The 16,128-nt window shown below is 42.3% G+C and overlaps 2 protein-coding genes across 3 annotated transcripts in view; both read right to left on the reverse strand.

The window, feature by feature from the left end:
* The window catches only part of LOC135222810 (la-related protein 7-like), an 80,102-nt gene extending 65,016 nt beyond the window's left edge, over positions 1-15,086 (reverse strand). Inside the window, exons 1-2 of one of the 2 annotated variants that reach the window (XM_064261114.1) lie at positions 14,975-15,086; positions 14,315-14,623 (exon numbers count right to left, since the gene is read on the reverse strand). The gene's annotated coding sequence lies outside the window, so the exon portion shown is untranslated. Of the gene's footprint in view, positions 1-14,314; positions 14,827-14,974 lie in introns of those variants that run through there. The other variant, XM_064261113.1, reaches the window with a different exon arrangement.
* The window catches only part of LOC135222814 (mitochondrial import inner membrane translocase subunit Tim8 A-like), a 316,936-nt gene that overhangs the window by 96,077 nt on the left and 204,731 nt on the right, over positions 1-16,128 (reverse strand). The window lies entirely within an intron of this gene.

A 16,128-nucleotide genomic window follows, 5' to 3' on the forward strand; every position in this document is an offset into this window, starting at 1 on the left:
AATAAACACTGTCATCTACTAATTTAGTTAAGTTCCTCGTTTCGGCGTCTTTGGCCGAATGGCAAACTTGTTTGATGGTTTTTGTTTTCCAATATATAGGAGCTACTATATCAGTTTTCTTGTTTCCCATTAAAATCAAGTTACCCCCAATTGACTTTGAGTCACATCTGTAACTCGCATCGCCGAGGCCATAAATTTTCAGGTCTTCTTTCTTCCCTATTTTACCGAACTTTATTTTGCTTTCTCTTGATTTAATTTTCTTAACAATTTTGTTTACTCTCTTTAGGTCACCGATCGTAGCATCTTTATTTTTCATAGACATGTTCAATCCAACAATAGCCAAGTCGGGTCGGACATTTTCCGCCAACCACTGGATTTTTCCTGCATACTTCCTGAAAACTTTATATTCGGTTTTTGTTAGAGGTTCGTCATTTCCAATTTTCCTTATTTCTTTGATTTCCTCAATAGATTGGGCATAATCCTCCATGCTTACTTCTATTCCTTCTCTTGTTTTAACTATATCAATCCCTGTAAATCTGAATTCGGATGACTCCACCTTAGAAATCGTAAAATTTTTCATTAAAAGATCCTTGATCATATCCACAAATTCTCTTTTTCCTGAAATCGAAAAATCATCAACATGACATAAAATCATACCAAGTAATGATCCGCCGTCATGGAGGTAGTAGAAGGCGTTATCTCCATGCAATGTTTTCATTCCTCTTGCTTTAAAAATCTTGTCTACTTAAGCCAAAATTTCCTACCTGCGTCTTCAAGCCCATAGATTGGCTTGTTCAGTTTCCAAATGGTTCCTTCCTTTTTTACATCTTTGGGTGGTTCAACAAACACATCACGCTCAAGCTTTTCGGCCTGTAAGAAAGCTGCTGAAATGTCGACGCTCTCCAGTTCAAATCCTTCATTAGCCGATACTGCGATGAAAGTCTTGAAAGACTCTCTCAAGGCGGTTGGGGAATCTGATTTTGGTTTCTCCGTTTCCTGGAATCCTCTAGCAACTAACCTTGCTTTTATTTGGTCTTCTGCCCATCTTGTCTCTCTTTTTCAGTTATGACCCACCTTGAACCAATTTTCTCTTGTCCTGTATCTTTTACTTCTTCAAATGCTTCATAATACTCAAAATTTTCAAGTTCTTTTTCTTTAGCGTTTATAACTTCAGGCTCATGATGACGACTCTTTGGAACTTCTACTACATATGTGGTTATTTCCTCTACTAAGCACTCGTCATTTGACATTTTCATCCAGTAAGTACCAATGTTATCTAGTTCGACATTTTCTTTAGTCTCTCTTACTTCAGTTTCTTCTTTTTCATTAATCAGATATTTCCAGTCCCTTATTTCATTTTCGAAGTCAACTTCAATAGTTTTACCTCCCTCTAGTTTTATGAAGCACACGAATTTGCGCTTGGAGTTAGGTTTGTTCACTTCAGTCACTTTTCCCTTGTATTCCTCTCCATTCTTGAAGGTCATAGTTATAATTTTACTTTTCTTCGGTCTTTTTTCAGATGGAAGATGATCTTTCACGGTCATTTTGTCATAATTCTCTTCTGCCAAATCAGGTTTACTAACAACTGTCGCTTCTTCTCTCTTTTCTAAGTTAATTTCTTCACTCTCGGACAGGTCAGTAAGAGCTGCCTCATCCTTCGACGCAATCTCATCTTTTTTCTCATGAGCTGAAGTCCTTAACGTTCCGTAAGGTTGTAAGTGACAAGAAGCTACCTTTTTCATATCTCCATTTGCTAAAATCCATACACTTCTCCCTTCCATCTTTTCCACCGTAGCGGGACCAAACCATTGTTTTCCACCTTTGTGCTGGTAAAATACTTTCTCCCCAGGTGTATATAGATAATCATTAAAAGACGCATTTCTGGAGTTTAAGGCAATTTTCAACTTTTCACCATACTCAATTTCTCTATACTTCTTATTCACTTCTTTTTGATTTTCAATATGTCTTCTGACTGCTTCTGACTCAGAGATTAAAGATTCGGTAGCTACATTTCCACTTGTTATACCAGGAACTACTACAGCTCTCCCAGTGAGTAACTGTAATGGGGCATATCCTTTCACTGTTATGTTAGTATTATGACACCAGGCCGCTTTTGAAACTGCTTCATCTAATGTAATTCTATCATTCTCCTCCATCACTTTCTTCACAGTTAGATCAGCGCTGTAATGATTTCGTTCGTTCAAACCATTACTCAAGGGGAATATGTTGGGCCAAACCTGATCGTAATTCCCATTGCAGAAGCCAAACTTTCCATTTCCTTATTTTGAAATTCTGATCCATTGTCTGCCCAAAATCCCTCAGTAGGATATCCGTATTTCTCGCACCAGTTCTGGGTGATGGCATGCAAAACAGTGACTGCTTCTTTGTTCTTGAGCACAACTCCACTTATTAATTTTGTGAAGGCGTCTACCATCCACAAAATGTTATTCTCCTTCACTTGCTTTAGGTCAACTGTGACCTTTTGATTAAATTCTGTCACTGTTGGGATGGCAACTTTTGGTATGCCTAATGATTTTTTAAACTTTTGGCAGGGTATACATTCATTAACAACTTTCTTAATAATCTTTTTGGTTCGGTTGGTTATTACTCCTGCCAATGTGAACAAATGGAGGAGTTGAATTTCTCCCTTGTGGCCAGATACCAGATGTACCCTTTTTACTCTTTTATACTCTGATATCTCTTTATTGCTTTCCAGTTTCTTGACAAACATTACAATCTCTTCTTCGCTATATTCTTTATTGGTTTCCAAGACAACAGCAAGATGGTTACCTTTAGTGGTTATCAAATCTATTTCTAGGTTTGGAACCAGGCTTCTGATAACTAGTTTTTCCTTTCCTCTCTCATAATCCTGAGAGGCACTCCATTTCTGGAGTTGTTCTTTAGAACACAAAAAAGGGATATTAGCTTCAATAGCATAAATTTGCACTCTTAGTCTACTGAACTCTGTTCCATTTGTCTTTCCTTTAATTATCAGTGGAACTTCAAACATTTTGTGGCATTCATAAACTTTGCTTGGTCCAAATTTGAACTTTTTCTTTTCTATTCTTTTAACATTAACTTGCCCTTTTCCAAATTGATTTTTCTTCAGATATTCTTCTATCCATTTAATTCCTGCCACATTTTTGGGTGCACCATGTCAATAATCATCTCAGTTTCATTTATTTCATCCGTAAAGTAAATTTCAGGCATTTCTACTTCTCCTCTCTCATCTTCAACACTCACAAATCTGATGTTACTTAATCTATTCAGACAGCATTCATTTCTACACCTTTTCTCTCTCGATTCTGATCTGAGCCTCCTGCCGCCCTCCAACGGACGATTTTGCCGATTCCTTTCAAACTCTTCAGGATCTTCACTTCTCCTTTCTGAAGGTTCTCTTCGTTTAAAGGAGTCTATTCTGTTTCGGTTTCTATCTCCTGATCGAGAGTAATATCTTCTACTCTGATATCTGCTTCCTGACTCTCTCATGTTTTGGCTTCTGTCTCTCGAACGAGAGTATGGTCTCCTATTTCTTTGCATATCATTTGATCTAGATGTAGATCTTTGTCTATTTGTATAAAATACGTCCAATTCCTTTTCGGGTCTTTGGTTTTCTATCTTTAGTTCCTTGAACTCCTGTTTACAAATTTCTATGGTCACTTTATCTTCTACATTTTTTAGTTGTTTCATAATTGAAATTTTTTCTGTTGTTTCTAATTTAGACTTATCTAAAAACAAAACTGTAGTCCATAACTTCCACTGTGATCCAAAGTTTGCTCTATCCATTTTCACTAAAAGATTCTCGAATCTATTCAGATACTCTTCACCTGTTTCCTTATCTTTCTGTTCAAATTTTTGTATTTCAGAAACCAATTCAGACATTTTTTCCAAGATTGTTTTTTCAAATTTACCTTTCAGCAAGTTTATCACGTCTTCAATGATAGTTACACTATTAGTGTTTACTTTTTCTATAACTTCTCTTGACACAAATTCTGATAATCCTCCAATCTCTTTGTTTGTCTTTAAACTATCCACTAATTCGAAAAATTTTTGAATTGGAGGAATGGTTGTCTGTGAATCCCATAGCCTTAGTTGATGGCAATAACTTTCAAAATCCTGGCCATTAGTCCAGATTGGAGCTTTCCGATTTTTAACTAAATTAACATGGTTATTTCCACTTCCAAATTGGTTTATCTCAAAATTAGTTTCAATGATTTTCAATAATTTGTCTAGTCTTTCATCCATATCACTCTTTTCATACATTATCCTGTTTGTTTCTTTACCGAAATCCCACTTTTTGTGAAAGTTTTTCTGATGCGAAATATTGGTTGCTCTGTTTTTAAATAGTTTATTACACTGTCCACAAATTCTAGCCTCATACCTTTGATCTAACTGGTTTTTTGCTGCCTCAAAAAGTTCATTTGTTTCTAGCCACCGTTTTACCTGTTCCACTTCACCTAAATTCAACTCATTATTTTCACACTTGCTCTCATCTCCATTTTCTTTATGTCCCAATACCGGGCCTTTACACTTACGACAAAATTTGAAAATAAAATTTCCAGCATTGTCTATGGTTCCAAAGTTAGCCAGTCGGGTCAACTGGTTCATAAGCTCACTTTCATCCTCAATGTATCCTGGTAAGGAAACTGCAGAGTATTCTGAAGACGCCATCATTCCTCGTGAGGGGAAAAAATATATATCAACAATTTCCGATTATAACTGTGTCACTTTATTGTAGATAGTAACATCAGGGTTCAAGGTTTCTTCCAGAAGATCCCCAAGCTCTCACAAACACTCAAAACAGCAAAAGGATTAAGCTACTGTGAAGACTCGTAATTACCATTCTTCGGCTCACACAACTTCAGGCTCAGGTCGTCTGCCTCACCATGTATCAACAGTTCAGCATCATCACAACAAATTTGTTTTCTTCATCTATCCATGATATCTGCTCCCCGAAGCACTCTGGTCGACAGAACCAATACGCCCTTTCCAGTTCATAAGCCGAAATCCATTGGTTTTCCTTCTCGCAGACGGCTTCACATTTGCGGCATCTTACACACAGAACTTCCGGATTACTCCCCCTCCCCGATGTTCGGGAACTTTTAGCTGCTCATCATTTTCTTTTAACTTTCGTAGTAAAATTCAATCTCCAAGACGATCGCCGCAGTCCCTCAAACCACGCTCTGCTACCATTTAGTACCCAGGGAGGTGAAGGAGACGTCAGTTCTTCAGACAGGAACTTTATTAATTCAAACATACACGGGAGCGATACCGAAGCTCGAGTCTCAAAGACACCAAGGTTACAAGGGAACAAGCAATAAGGATTGTTACCTCAAGACACCAAGGCTACGAGGGAACAAGCAATAAGGATTGTTATCTGTTACTTGTTGATCTTGGACGAAGAAAGTTGTGAAGGAGGAGAGCGAGGAGCCTCCGGGTGAAACGTCTCTCCAAACTCTGATTGAAGAAGGCGGGTCAAAACCTGGTAGTCGGAAGAGACTGCCGCCAAAGGTTTCTCGTCATCCACTTCAACCGAAGCGTCACTAACCTCTGCTTCCGACACAGGTGAAGTTGGAGGCAAATAGGCTGGACCAAGACTATCTGGTCTAAGTTTCCACGAGGCGCGTTGCTGCGAAGTGGAAGGTAAAGCTGACTCATTAATAGGAACTCCGGTCGAATCTCTAAGACCCGGAGCAACTTGCAAAGACTCATCACAAACAGGTGGGAGGCGACGAAACTCCACATCTTCGTCCACCCGAGCGTCCGCTGGCGCACACCTGGCGTCCACTGGCGCACCCCTGGCGTCCACTGGCGCATACCTGGCGTCCACTGGCGCACGCCTGGCTGCAACTAGCGCGGGATTGGCGTCCACTCGCGCGCTGCTGGCGTCCGCTGGCGCACGCTTGGCGTCCACTGGCGTGCGAATGACATTAACTAAGGCGCGCTTAACATCTCGTGCGCGCTCTGCTTCCGCTGGAGCACTCTTAGATGCAACTGGCGTTCGCTTGGCTTCCGACCGAGCGTCCGGAACGTGAACTTGCACCGAAGCGTTCACGCAAGTATCAAGCTCTCGCACCGCAAGCTTACGAGCGGGTAATACCGCTTCATGCGCCGAGCGAGCAAAATCCTCTTCACGTCCTCCAGAGAGCCGCTGGGGAGTCGCACGAACTCTAGCAGGCGAAGAAAGTGGAGAGATAGACGAGCGAGGAGAGGGAGAGGGAGACCTTCTAGATCTCTTCACAGGAAGACGGTCATCCTTTCTCCTGGGACGTGGTTGCGTCCCTTTCTTAGCAAGAGCATCAGCAAGCTGTTGCTGCAAAGAGCGCAGGATCTTCTCAGTAGGAGAGGATTCCTTGTCAGGTGACGGGCTGATCCTGTGAGAAGGCGAGGGGCGAGGGGACGGCCTTCTTCCTTCTCCCAGAAACTGCCGTAAGCCACGCGCTCGATGAGCGACTGGGGCGCTCAACAAAGTCATCATCCGATGACTCCTTACGCTTCTTCTGTGGCGGGAAAGCACGCGAACACACTCAGGCGAAGATCGCCTCTCAAGAGCCAAAACTGGACGTGAAGCGTCACGATCACCGACGCTCCTTTTCAGCGGGCGTGAAATAGAATGCGAGCTCCACCCCTTGTGCGGGGAGGAAGCCTCTGAAGAAGAGAAACACTCTTTCAGGAGGCGTGCACGCGCACGCTCTTTGGCAGTTTGTGTAACGTCCACAGATACTGCCGAAGGCACGTCAGATCGGTGGGCGTTCCCCGTAACCCTCCTGCGGCTTTCGACATGCCCTCTCCCTGAAACCTGGGAGTCCGGCAGCGGTCTAGGCCTAGAGGCGAAATGGGGCCGATCTGACGCACCCTCCACCAACGAAGGAGCACTGTCACTGCACTTTGCACCTTCACTTTTGCCTTCTAAGGCGAGCACTTTAGATTCTAAATTACGAATCGACTCTAAGATAAGTGTAAGGGTATTACCCTCTACAGACACTGCTTCAGGGCCCGAAGGCAACACTACAGGGTTAGGAGTAGTGATTAAAGGAGGGTTAGTAGGAGAAACATGAACTTCCTGCCGTTTACCTGAAACGCTCCTGGAGGAAGACCTCCTTAACCTATCCCTTTCAAGCTTACGCAGATAGGACTCATACGCTCTCCATCCAGAATCAGAAAGACACTCACATTCCTTGCAGCGACTTTCATACATGCAATCATGCTCTCTGCAACTCTTACACAAAGTATGAGGGTCTACTGATGCTTTCAGTAGCCTACCTCGACAATCACTCCTGGTACAAAACCTGGCGCTAGCCGAACTAGAACCAGACATCTTATTTAAAGAGAAATCAAGCCAAAATCAATCAAATCCACAATTAACGTGTGCCAAGCCACCGATCCAAAAGTCAAGATACCAAAAAATCAAAAAGGGGTACTTATAGTAGCCAAGTTTCCTAAATTCAAGACGGAGGTGCTGAAAACTGTGTTTACAACACCGGCGACAGAAAAATTATGAATAGAAAATGGGAATGATTCCTGATACCCGCCTCCCAGCGGCGGGAATGGGTACTAACCACCTGACTCCCACTACGTGTGTCGTAAGTTTTTTAATTTCTGTCGGACTTCGGGAAAATACAGCTATATATATATCTGACAGGTAAGTTTCATGAACAAACTGTCGTTTCTCCCCTTGATATGAAGGAGAAAGATCTATGGGAGTCGTGGATAGAGGAGGAGGATCCAAAAAGGGGATCTTGTACCCCTGTTCCACTATCTTGAGGGACCAAGCGTCCGTATCTCTCTCTCTCCACACTCCCGCAAATAACTTCAGCCTGGCTCCGACTGGTGTCTGAAGGACTTGATTTTCACTTACTTGATTTTGGCTTAAAAGAAGCTCTTCCTCTTGAAAGCCCTCTCCCTCGAGGAGCAGCTCTCGAGGGAGGAGCCCCACGAAAGGGTTTAACCTTCCTTGGTGGTCATCCAAAAGAAGACGTAGTAGGGACCGAGGGACGTCTCGAAGACTGGGCCAAGAGGTCCTGAGTAGCCTTCTCTTGTAAGCTAACTGCCAGGTCCTTCACCATAGTCTGGGGGAAGAGATGGTTCGAAAGAGGCGCAAAGAGAAGCTCCGCTTTCTGAGCCGTAGAAACTGATCTTGCAGTAAAATTGCAGAACAGCGCTCTCTTCTTAAGAAAGGCAGTGCCGAAATGAGACACTAGCTCTTCCGAACCATCCCTGACGGCCTTGTCCATGCAGGTTAACACACTGGACAGCTCCCCCAGACTTAACGAGTCCAGACTCCTAGATTGAAGATCTAGGACTCCCAAGCACCAGTCTAGGAAGTTGAAGACTTCCAGAGTCCTTAAAAGTCCTTTCATGTGATGGTCTATCTCCGTAGGCGTCCATGAAATCTTAGATGTCGACAAAAGGGACCTCCTCTGAGCGTCGACCAGACCAGCAAAATCCCCTTGGGATGACGAAGGGATCTTAACACCTACTTCTCCTTTGGTCTCATACCAAACGCCACCTTTCCCACTGAGTCTTGAAGGAGGAAGGGCGAAAGTCGACTTGCCCTGATCCTTCCGTCGTTCCATCCAGTCTTGCAACTTCTTAAACGCCCTCTTGGTGGACAACGAAGTTTTCATTTCCACGAACTCCAGGACCTTGCAAGACTTCGACGAAGAAAACTGAGAGGGTGGAGACCTGGGAGCTGCAGGCTGGAACTTGTCTCCAAACGACGAGCGTAACAGTCGCACCAGCACTTTATAGTCCAAAACTGATGAAAACAAAGGTTGCTCCTCCTCAACCAAGTCCGCCGGACTACTAAACTCTCCTTCCTCCCTAAGAGGAATCGGAGACTGCTCCTCTGGAGAGGGCGTGCGCCCAACGGGTCTAGCCTTCAGCAAAGACCTTCGAGGTTTGGGTGCAGAAGCTTCTTCAATGCGACCGACTTTCTGTCGATCCTTAGAGCATGAAGAACGAAGAGCGTCTTGACCGCGCTGAGCGTCAAGAGAGGCTACTTGGGCTGTTCTAACTCGCTCTAGAGGAGCGTCCTTACGCTTCCCGCTAAAGCGTCCAGCCTTCGCTTTCAAAGCGTCCTTCTGGCGCTCTCGAAAGTCTTCTCGTACGGTAAAGAGTCTAACAAAACGTCCTGACGAGCGTCCTCAAAAGCGTCCTGCCGAGCGTCCTCCGAAGCTTCCTGACGCGCGGTCTGTGCAGGACGTCGAGAGGGAAGAAAAGCGTCCTGTCCACGAGACTTCCTACAGGAAGAACGAGATCGCGCCCCGCAGGAGACGCAAGAGGAGAAAGAGACGAACGAGAGAAGGAGAAGGGGACAGTTTCGTCCTCTTGACAGGCAGCCTGACGTCCTTCCTACGTTTAGGCTCGACTGCTGCTGGGCGAGTCTTCTGAGCCATCAAAGCCGACAATTGGTCTTGAAGGGACACAAGAATGTTCTTCGTTGGTGAAGAAACTAAAGGAGGTGAAGGGCTGAACCTGCGAGAAGACGAGGGGCGAGGGGACGCCTCCTTCCTTCTCACAGGTACAGCTACCTGCCTCTCCGAAGAGCGAATGTAGCGCTTCTCAGCGTCATCCTCAGATGACGTCCTACCTCTCTTCTGTGGCGGAAACGCGTCATACGATGCGGGTGAAGACCGCAACGATAACGGAGAGAGAGGACGTGAAGCGTCCTCCCTCGGAAAAGTCCTTTTCAATGGACGCGAGTCTCTCCGAGCGCTCCACCCCTTGCGCGGGGAGGGCGCCTCGGAGGACGAAAAACAGTCCTTGAGGATGCGAGCCTGGGCACGCTCCTTGGCAGCCTGGGAACTAACAACAGGTCCTGCCGAAGGGACGCCAGATCGGTGGGGAGCCCCCGTAACCCTCTTGCGGCTTTCGACATACCCACTCCCTGAGTCCTGGGAGTCCGATAGAGGTCTAGGCCTAGAGGCATTATGGGGCCGATCTGACGCCCCCTCCACAACACTAGGGGCACGATCACACACTTTAACTGAGCCGGTTTCCAAGGCTAACACTTTAGATTCTAGAGTGCGTAACGACTCTAAAATCAGAGAAAGGGCATTACCTTCTCCAGACACAGAATCAGGGCCCGAAGGCAACAACACAGGTTTAGGTGAAACAAATTCTACTGGTGTTAATGCAGGTGAAATGTTACTTACCTTTCGAAGAACCGCTCTTGGAGGAAGACCTCCTGATCCTATCGCGTTCCAATTTACGCCGATAAGAATCATACACCTTCCATCCATCATCGGTCAAACCTTCGCATTCATTGCACTGATCATCCAATAAACATACATGCCCCCTACACCCCATACATACTGTGTGAGGATCTACCGATGATTTAGGTAGCCTCACCTTACAATCACTCTTCACACACACTCTGAAACTCACTGAACTTGATCCAGACATCACGTTTACAGAAAAGCCAATCCAAAATAAAAAAACAGTCCACTATCGCGTATGCCAATCCAACAATCCAGAATCAATAACCAAAAGTCAATCCAGATACTTAGAACGAGTCAATCCAAAAAATCCTAGGCGGAGGTCTGTAAACAGTTGTTTACCGACCGGCGACAGAAAAAATATGAATAGAAAATGGGAATGGTTCCTGATATCCGCCTCCCAGCGGCGGGAATGGGTACTACCACCTGGCCGCCCACTGCGTGTGCCGCGAGTTTTGAAATTCTGTCGGACTTTGGAAAATACAGCTATATATATAGGGTAGAATATCACGACAGGCCAACCCTCATCACGGTGGACGGGTCTTATTCACTCGATATTTTAATTGGTGAAACATGAATACAATTGCAACTCTAAGCCATACCATTTAAAAGACTGAAGTTTTCGTCAACATATTGTGATATATAAAAACAGCCCCTAACGAACTAAATAAGCATGTGAGCTCTTCATAAAATATGTTTTCAAGGCAGTTTTGAAATCCAATATGGCGGCTATGTTTTGCATGGACGGTTCTCATCAGTGACGGCCACCATCTTTCCCCAGCCTTCCCAGCACTCATTTGAACAATGTTAGCGTATGTAGGATAGAATATCACGACAGGCCAACCCTCATCACGGTGGACGGGTCTTATTCACTCGATATTTAATTGGTGAAACATGAATACAATTGCAACTCTAAGCATACCATTTAAAAGACTGAAGTTTCGTCAACATATTGTGATATATGAAAGCCCCATACGAACTAAAATAAGCATGTGAGCTCTTCGTAAAATATGTTTTCAAGGCAGTTTTGAAATCCAATATGGCGGCTACGTTTTGCATGGACGGTTCTCATCAGTGACGGCCACCATCTTTCCCCAGCCTTCCCAGCACTCATTTGAACAATGTTAGCGTATGTAGGATAGAATATCACGACAGGCCAACCCTCATCACGGTGGACGGGTCTTATCCACTCGATATTTAATTGGTGAAACATGAATACAATTGCAACTCTAAGCATACCATTTAAAAGACTGAAGTTTCGTCAACATTGTGATATATGAAAGCCCCATACGAACTAAAATAAGCATGTGAGCTCTTCGTAAAATATGTTTTCAAGGCAGTTTTGAAATCCAACATGGCGGCTACGTTTTGCATGGACGGTTCTCATCAGTGACGGCCACCATCTTTCCCCAGCCTTCCCAGCACTCATTTGAACAATGTTAGCGTATGTATGTAACGTTTATTGATCTTACTCAAGATTGCAGTTGTAATCAGCACAATAAAACAACATTTTGTTGCCTATATTAGTGAAAGTATGAAACTTGTTATTCCCGGGGTTATGGTTGGAACTGAATTCATTCTTACCCTGTAATCGGTGGTTTTATCCTTACTGCCATCACAACTGAAACTCCACAGTGCTTATTTGATTGTAATTATACACATTTTGGTCTTAATTCACTCCACAGTGCACTCGAACCACATTGCTGTTCGTGTTTCCTAAGCACTCACTCCGTAAACAAAGTTACGAGCAGCAGACGACAACACTGATTATGAGATGCAAAGCTTTATTCCCATAATTGTTTACTTTACTCAATATTTAGTTTAACTCTACTTCAAAATGTTTATTTAATTCATGTCCATTATCCCTTTTTTGCAACCAAATTAACCCCAAAAATTACAAATGTTTCGGATGTATACTTACGAGCAGACGACGTGAGGAAATGGCTCATCGTTGCCAATCTAGTGGAGCGTCACACATACGCCGATGCATTTACAAACTGTTTCGATGAATTCTAGTTGTCATAGTAATGCAGTAATGATAAAATTGCTCTAATATGTATATATACTACAAATAGATACGCTAATTTCACTTATTTCCCCGGTTTTGTGTAAGTCTTATACCTAGTTTGGAGGGTAAACACATACCAATTGACAACACTGATAAACAATTGAAGAGCGCAAAACGCTGCAAAGAATGCCGTAGTCCCCTTGAATAAGTACGAATAAGTGCTGGTAAGAGGTGGGTTTACGATTGTTGTGATGAAAGTGCCCCAGCGTCTATGGGTACAAGTGGTGTGCAGATTTAGCACATGAAATGTAAGTTTGTTGACACAAGCGACTCCGTAAACATCAAGATAGCGTCAATCTTCGAAACATTTTTAGTTGTAAGTAAAAATTTCTAAAGCGTTTTGGTGAGATTTCCACTGCCGTAGCCACCCTTTTCAGTGCCCTCTGTTTAAATCTTAAAATTTGACCTTAATTTCTAACTTTGGAGAAAATACTTACTTCGAAAGGAGAGTAGAGGTCTTTAGCTCCGTTTTTCACCAACAAGAAGTCGCGACTGATGCCCATCTCCGGTGTCAGGACGCGTTATAATGTACTTTTTCGGAGGGTGGCTAGCGTTGATTGTAGGTGGCCTGCTTGGCCTGCTGTGATATTTTACCCTATCTGTCAGGTAAGTGACATGAACAAATTGTATTTTTCTCAATCAAAACATATGCCCCTCAATGGTAACTTTCCTCTTTTAACGACTTTCTGGTCATTGCAAATTCGGCCCCATAATTTCTTATGGTGCGAAAACAGAGGCGCAGGGACCGAAAACGATTGCGTCACACTACGGCGATAATCCGGCAGTAAAACATCTTCATATATCCAAAAAGTAAATAATAAAGATATATATGCGCATTACGATTATACCAGTTACATGAAAAGCTGATAATCTGCATGAATAACTGGTAAACTGTTCTGCAAGAAAGTTGAGTAAAGCAATTATTTACAAAAGGTATGAAAGTCAAGATGTTGTGACGTCATAATACAGGACTTAAAAGAACGTTCTAATTCCAAAAAATAATTACTTAAATTTGAGTCAGAATCGAGTTACTTTTTTAATAACGAATATTTTCAAATTAATCATCATAAATATGTAAAATATTGATGTTTTACTATTAGCCTATAATTTAAAAAATTACCGAAGTGTACTCTTCGTTGTCTTCTTCTACAAAACAGTTGTTTACTCGGTGAGGAAAAGTTTTCCGATTGTTGTGATGAAAGTGCCCTAACATCTGTGGGTACAATTGGTGTGCGGATTTATCACAGGAAATGGTTACCTAGTTTATTGACACAAGCGACTCCATAAACATCGAGATGGCGTCAATCTTCTAAATACCTCGAGTTGTAAGTAAAAATGTTGAGCACGTTTTGGTGAGATTTGCACTACGTTTGACACCGTTTTCACTACCCTCTGTTTAAATCTTAAAATTTGGCCTTAATTTCTAACTTTAGAGAAAATACTTACTTCGAAGTATTTGCCCTAATAAGGAAAAGTTCCGTTTATTAACTGAAGCTTTGGGCTCACTAGGCCTGGGCTGTTTAGGCTAACTGGGTACAGCCTAGCCTAGGTCGACGTTGCACCTGAAATCACGATGTTCTGAGGGTCTGACCTTATCCTACAATGCTAGTACTACTAGGTAGGTAGTAGGTCCTGGTAAGAAAGAAACCGTTTTGGCCTAATAGGCGTTGGACTGGCCTTGGGGTTCCTAATTTTGCAGAAAAATTAAAAACTACCTATTTCCGACCTCTATTGGTGGTCGCTAGACCGTAGCTAGTACTAGGCTACCTAGGTAGGTACGCTACTGAGCTTAGATAGCAGCTACCTAATATCACTTACTTTCTTTGTAGGGGCTGGCTAAGGCTCAGGAGTTCGGACAGTTAATCTTCAAGGCCTAGGCTTTGACAAAATTGTATTTAGCCTAGGCTGATCTACTGTACGCGAACTCCGACCCTAAAGATTAGCGTAGGCCGAGCCTAAATACTACCTACTACTGACATCCTATGAAATATCAATTTTACAACAAAACTCAATTACTCAAAATTACCTGAAATCGTTGTTTCTGCGTTTCTCCTTCGATAAAACGAGCAAGAAGGGGATCGCCGCTGGCCAACTGGTCGAGCGGGTTCATCTCTAGAAGCGTTGTTATTCCAGAGAGCTCGTCGGAGGGATGCCGTTGCCGTCAACAATCACACTTGACACGATGTAGTGCTGGCGACCATCGCCATCATACTAAACCGTAGCAACTTCACTATGAATTTCATTAAATCAGTGGTTCATTATCGTTATTTATTCTTAAGTCGTAAATTCTGACAGAGAAACACTCCCGTTATTCTTTTCGAAGTTTCCCGAAACACTTAAAAGGATAAATATAAAGTTAATTCAGAGCAACCATAACTCACACCGCAGTACATTTATATTTGCTACAATGATACTTTTATCAACTTATATATTACAACATATTTGAAAGAATAAGCCGCCTTAATGTTTATCCGATATGCGCGATTGCCGTGTTGTAGACACCTTTCAGTGAAATCTCAACCACTGACAGCTATAAACAGTCTGTGTTTCTCTGACTCTGTCAGTCACATTTCATAGGAATATACCAAGAGCGCGACAAGGATCATGTACACCTCTGTCCTCTAAACAGAATTTGTAAAAAAAAAAAAAAGATAAAGAATATTCACAGTGCACCTTGAAAATTTACCTGAAAATATTTCCCAGCATTCTGCCGTTGATATAGATAGGGCGATACTCTCCTTATCCTAAGAGGTATGATAAGAAATTCTGATTATCAACTTACTTTCGGTCTCAGTCATTGTTATGGCAGGCCTTTAGTTTATACTTTGTCATTTCTAACTACAGACTACCTCTATTTCTAGTTTCTCAACTTCTTTAAGAAACCAGACATTAGTTGCATCACTAAAAGATAATTTTTAGAAATATCAACAAAACAGGAGCAATTTGAGGTCATTTGTAAAGAAAATTTGAAGAATTTTTATTCTTTATAAAATGCTGTACATCAAATTTTGAGATAATAATGAAGATGAAAAGGTAGTGGAAATTTCTAAACAAATCTTATAAACTGATGTGAACAGGAAGACCTTAAGCTTGAGAAAATGTGTAGAGAAAAAATGCTACATAACTTTAACAAGGTTCATCTTAGGAAATTTCAAAATAAAACATATGCGTCATGGATTTCAAATATCATTTACTGCATTAGTGGATACCTCCTTGATCTTACTTTTCCAAAATTATTAACCAGTATGTCATGGGTAAGATTTTTAAAAGCTCCTTTGCTGAGGCCATGAGAAGCAAGTCATTCAAGCGTTCATTTTTCATGGTAGTTCGTAGATACGTTTTCACTAAACTAAGCACTGAACACAGTTGTTCGTTGCTGTCAGTAGTTACTGGAAGGGTGATGAGAATTTTAACAATTTTAAGAATTTTTGAGTAGGCAAATTCTAATGGTTTGAGTTCATCATACAATTCAAACCAATTCTTAGGCTTTTCATTCTTAGAAAGTGGCTCTTTACTACAGAAAACTGGGCATTTAGAAGGATTTCATCTATGTGTACGTATATCCTTATAAAACTGTACTATGGTAGACAATTTCTTATCATTTAAAAAGTCATTAGAATTACAGTCAAGTGATTCATCGCTGCTATCAGTGGCCTATTATGAGTGAATCTATAATTCAACTCGGAGAGAAATCTGTCTATTATGTCAAAATAGATTCTTTTGAATGATACATCAGGAGCAATACTTGTATTGTCCTCACTCATTCCTACAGTGGCATCAGATAAAAAGTCTTTGAACTTGGATGAGTTCTTTTGGATCCTCTTGGGTCTGCCTACTTGA

This window comes from Macrobrachium nipponense, chromosome 8 (assembly GCF_015104395.2).
Source record: "Macrobrachium nipponense isolate FS-2020 chromosome 8, ASM1510439v2, whole genome shotgun sequence".
NCBI classification, from domain to species: Eukaryota; Metazoa; Arthropoda; class Malacostraca; order Decapoda; family Palaemonidae; genus Macrobrachium; species Macrobrachium nipponense.